We start from the raw sequence: 6,032 nt of genomic DNA on the forward strand, positions 1-6,032 counted from the left end.
CAAACAGTTCGTTTTTCTCCTCGAAGCCAGTGGTTCCTCAGGTAGCCTAGGCTAATCTTGACCATGCTATGTAAACAGAGGATGATCTCGGACTCCCGACCTCCCTGCCTATAACTAACGAGAATGAGGATTTTAGTGAGTCCCATGTCCAGTTAAAATTATACTCTAACAAGGGTTCATGACAGATCTTCCAGTAAAAACATAATTTTCTAAGTACAGAGCAGCACATTCACACACCAAACTGTCACTTCAAAGGCACAGATGACTTAGGAAAAAAAAATCTTATGTGGTAGTGAAGTCTTAGAGAGGAGAGGGGGTCTCTTGATGCTTTGGCCCCAGTATGTGGCAATCACAAAACTCAGAGTATCTGAGGGGCATTGAGCACTTTTCAAGGGGAAGCTGGGCCATCTCTCCAGACCCAGAGCAGAAATTTTAAAGAAGAATAAATAAAAACTTTACTGGCGGCCACAATATCAGGCTCTACAGTAGACGAATTCAACTGGAATAAAGGTTAACTTATTTTTGATTCAGAAGTTAAAAGCCTCAGATAAAGAAAGAAAACATCTGGGCCTGGGGCAGGGACAAGGAGTTAAGAATTTGAAGGTGGAAGTAAAAGAAATCCACCTTAAGCTAAAAGTAAATTAAGCATTCCAAGTCCGGACTGAAGTTTTCAATGAGTTTGCTGCTATTGTAGGACCAGATCCTTCATCCTCAGGGCATGTTTCCCTACTCTTAACCCTCCTCACAAGACCTTTAGAAATATTGTCTAGCCTCTCGGCAAATACCACACCCCCACTTGTCTGCCTTCTTCTATGAGACAGAAAGAATGACCATCAAAAGGATGGTGGATAAAAGCAGGTTGTATTTTGTGTGTGTGTGTTTTCATGCACCTGGGTATAGCAATATGGAAAGACACTATCAATATGACAGCAAAGGGGAAAACATGGGAAGAGTTGGAAGGGGCTGGAGAAAGAAAGGGGAAGGGAGAAATGATGCAATTTTCTTAAAATTTAAAGCATACAAAAATAGTAATTTATATGAAACAGAAAAATCTGAAGTGCTCAAAATAACTATAAGAAGTTTAACTCTAAAGATAACTCTTTCCTAGTATGCTGTCACTACTGACTACTGCCTGGGCTGCACCTCAGAGATCCTTGGACTTGCAGGCCTGGGTCCCAGCTTGGTTCATATACACCGTCTGAAATTCTCTGGGTTGTTGTGAGCATTGCCAATGGGGCCAGGAAGGAGTCACTGGGGTCTTCATAATTTTGCTGTATTTGCTCTACAGATAAGAGCTATCTATTTTCTTAGAGAAGCTCTCTTCTGTTTTCAAAGGCCCTGCAACTGCTCTAGGAAAAGTTCTAAACCTAAAAGCTGGGTTGGTAATAAGTTTCACCATGCTCCTAAACACACCCTGGATAAGACAGCCAAGAAGCAGGCTACAGATCTGTACCTCCTTTAATAGTCTTTATGCCAATAAATAAGTTTAGTCTTTGATGTCTGCCCTGCAGGGCATTAAATAAACAACTATTCTTGGCTAAGTTGAACCATGAAGCATGATTATTTGGATTCTATTAAATCTTGGGATTTGATATGATTTAAGCCATGTCATAGAGGATTTTGGAAAATCATTCTGACTTCACAGTACTGTGTTATTATCAAGATAATGACTGAGAAAAGAAGGTATGATGGTTAGTGTTAAGTGTCAATAGGACAAAACTCAGAAACAGGCCTCCATAGATGATTTAGCTCTGAGCTTGCCTATAAGGGATTATCTGGATTAAATCAAGGTGGGAAGACCCATTCTAAAAGCAGGCCATACCAGTCCTTGGTTCTAGATTGTGTAAATAGAAAAAAATGAGCTGAGCATGAACATTCCTTGCTCCCTGCTTCCTGTGCTTCAAGTTCCTGCTGTGTGACACCATGACAAACTGTACCTTTGAAACACAAGCCAGAACTCATCCATTCTTCCTTGAATTGCATTTGTCATGGTATTTTACAATGGTATTTCACAAAAGAAAAAAAACTAAGACACAGGGGGAGTGTTAAGTGGTGTCTTTGTGCAATGTTTACATATTATATTCAAGAGAATCAGCATCTGGGTCACTTTTTAAAAAATCTGTCCATCTGCACAGGTTGACAAGTTCTTAGTCTATCATAAAATAGGTGAGGTCTGCTCATTCTAGTCTCATAATTGAGGTTTTCATTAGTACCATCTTATCAACTGAATAAATTTTGGAAACTGAATAGAACACTCGATTATCTGGGTTCTACTGTCATCAAATTTCTTAAAGTAGTTCTCAACAAGTAAAATTAAAACTCATTTTCAATTACCTATAATATTTTTTAAGGGTTTACTTTAAAATAATGTTGGGGGAAATTCTCAAGCAACATTTAATTGAAATGTTTAGGTACTGTGGTAGTGCTGTCAATCTAGAATCACAGGGAAATTGAGCTTCTGGGCAAACCTGTATGAAATTATCTTATGACTTACATCTACTCATATGGGTATCACCATTCCCTAGATGGGATTCTAGACTAAGTACGAAGTGGAAAAGTAGCTGCTTTGGGCACCTGCTGTCTTAACTTCCCTGATGTGGGCTATACATTAAACTGCGAGCCAAAAATACCTTTCCTACCTCAGACTGCTTTGGTCAGGGAATTTTGTCATTAGAGAAAAATAAGACAGGAACATTAAAAACTGACACCTGGGGTTGGGGAGTTGCTCAGTGGTTAAGGGTTGTTGCTAATGAGTACCAGAGTTAGGATCCCATCACTCATTTAGCAAGCTGGGTGGGGCACACATGACTGAAACCCCAACCCTGACAGGGACAGACAGTATCCTGAGGCTTGTTGACTTCTAGTACCCAAGAAAATTTGAGTTCCAAGTACAGGGAAAGACTTTGCTTTCAGAAGTAACAGACGAGTGACGGAGGACATCCAATGACATCTTCTGTGTCTCAGCTTGTGTGCATGCACGCACACGTGCACATACACACACACAAATTTTTACAAAGCAGACAATGAAATTCAGTGAATATTGGAAACCTTTCTTATAGATTTTTTCTGGTAAAATACTATTAAATAATAAGGTGCCTTTTAATATCCTAATACAAACATTTCATAGTTAGACAAGCATAATCACTTAGCCTAACTTCCTTTTTGTAAGGTTTTGGTACTTTGCTAGTTGTAATTTAGTCTTTTAGTTGGTCTCTCAACTCACTCAAGTCATTAGATTAACCACTGCAGTTAATCAACACCATCAACTGACCGCTAGTTGGGCATTCTAAATGACACTTCAGTTCCCTTTCTACTAAAATGTTGTTCCCACTCTTCAGTGCTCACTTGATGGACCATGCATAAACTCTCCAGCTAATCATATGCTAATTAAGTCAGAACCTGCACCTGGATGTTACAGATGACAAGGCAGATGTTGTGAACGAAACTTTTATTTACACACTGTATCTAGAAGCAGATACATAAATTTTTATACAATTGATTTCCAAAAAAATGTGCAAGAAATTACTATAATTCGCTTACAAACCAAAACACATATTAAATCAATGGACTTTGGATAGTTCATTCTGTGGTGTTCTCAGTACAAATGGTACACACCTGATTTGAAACGTACAAAGTGTAAACTACAGCAATCTGGATTGCAGGTATTAATCTCACAGCACACCAACTAGGAGACTTCTATACCCCAACATGAATACATACTGTTTGGAAATTCTAAGACCTCCTCATCCTCTCTCGTTGGAGAATTTGGATCACTTTTCAAACAAAAGTACAATTTGCCTTGTTATGACTAATCAATAAAAAGGATGTTATAAAAACTTTACAGGATTAAAAAAGTATTAAAAGAAACCAATTTTTTTATTATTAACGTACCAATACCTTTAGAACTTTAAGGTTATTTGTGGAACTGGCTACTGTTCTTCATTAAATGTTCAACAAAACTGTCTATTGCTGGTAGTGTTCTTTCATTTTCTATTAACACATTCAATGAAAGAAACTCAGATTAAAATCAAAATATATTGATTTTGAATCATAAATTTCTTTCATATATAATGTGAAATGTACAGTAATTAAAGTTGGCATTCCTGAAAGCAGTTAGATACTTAGCACTAGGAAAGAAACTGCATAAACCTGTAAGATTTCAATAACTTCCATACTGTTTCAGTAATACTGGCTCAGAAACTATGACACATACTTTGTTTTATCTTAATGCCAATGAGCTAGCCTTTTTGGCATTTGATTTTATTCAACAGTAAGTTGGTTGCCCTATGTTTTCTTAAAATTATTTTTAGTTCTGTGGTTATTTACTGTGATATGTGACATAAGTTTTCAGATTATTGCACCATGTAAAAAGAAAACAGTCTTCCTCAGAGAAAACAAGGTATTTTTCAAGTACTTTCTGCAGCTTTCATATTTATAAAAATGTGTTAAGTGTCCTAGGAAGCCCCAAGTAACTTCCAGCCTCAGCATGTTTGGTGGTGAAATACTTGAGTTAATAACAAAACAAAACAAAAACCAATTCACTTGTCAAAAATGAATGCAGCTTTCCTGCTTGCTATTTTCTTGCTTTAACCTAGGAAATTTAAATGTGCAGATTAAGAAAGGCTTAACGGTTGTGTTTGTGTCGTCTAAGTTCAAAGAATCCCAGAAAGTTAACGAACTTCTATCTAAGCCAAGATACAAGATAAGGACTTACTCTTTCTCTTTCCATTTTTAACAGAGTCCTACAAAGCCAATATTTCCCAGTTTCCTACTTCAGTTAAGTGGATGTCTTGGCTACAAAAACACAAAAATACTGACAATACACCTTTCTGTAAATCCAATTTATCAATAAATGCTGATTTTTATCCATCAACTATCGGAACCTGATGATTTCAAATTGAATTACAACAGGTCCTGTTAAGTATGAAAATACAATTCATCAAAAGTTGTTGTAATAAAGATTTCCCTACAAAGTAGCACAAAAACTGATTATTAGAAAGACTTCTATGAACATCAGAATAATCTTGGCATTTAATGGGTAGACCCTAACACGGTGCACCATGAGAAAGAGTAGGACACAAGCTATGTTCATGTTGGGGACAGTCCAGAGACTTTTATGAGCCATGATCTCAAGGACACGAAGCCTCTTGACATTCACCATCAATACAGTAACTATGTGACAATACCTACCATCTAACGTAGATGCAGGGACTTTCAACTCACATAGATATATCTTCAGCTGTTTAAAAATAAATAGTTTTGCAAAAAAATAGCTAAGTGTCTTGCATTAATTTGATAACAAGCCTCCAACTCTGCAATAGTTCTTACTCCAATAGCTTATAATGAGTGCTTGTATTATTACAGTATACTCCATATTCCATCATATTAGACAAAACACATTAGAAAATGAAATTCTTTGTAACAAGGTCCAACCAACATTCCATCAAAAGTAAGTACCTTGTTCCTTATAATGTAACACAATGGCACTGTGCCTTTTCTTGCAATATCTCAATTCTATCCCTAGAAAAATAGAGAAAAATGTAAAGAGAAGGATATGTTTGGATGACAAAGCCAGAAAGTTTGACCTAAGAACTTTACCCTTGTGATTTTTCTTTAAGCATGTACAGCTACAAATGCCTTCTGAATGGGGCAATCTTTAAATACTAGCACTTAATATTTTTAATAATACCATTGCAGAACTTTGAACTTCACTACATTCCAAAATAAGTTTTAAAACCTGGCACACCATTCTCTTAACACATGATATATAAAAAAAAAATTAGAGAAGCCAAGTTACTTAGGAATTAGCAAAATTAGCATATACCAAAATGCTACCTTCAAAGGACTGTAACAACAGGAAAATCTCTGCAAATCTGATGTTTTTTTTTTCCAGTTTTTCTAACGCATATCACAATTTCCAATTATTTAAATGATGTCATTTAGGGCTGTTGTTTTGGGAGCAGAATGGTCAAACCCAGCACATTGTAATAACTACACAGAAGAAAGGTAAGTCAACTTTAAAATAATTTCTC

Source organism: Arvicola amphibius, chromosome 5, assembly GCF_903992535.2.
Source record: "Arvicola amphibius chromosome 5, mArvAmp1.2, whole genome shotgun sequence".
In the NCBI taxonomy this organism is placed as follows: Eukaryota; Metazoa; Chordata; class Mammalia; order Rodentia; family Cricetidae; genus Arvicola; species Arvicola amphibius.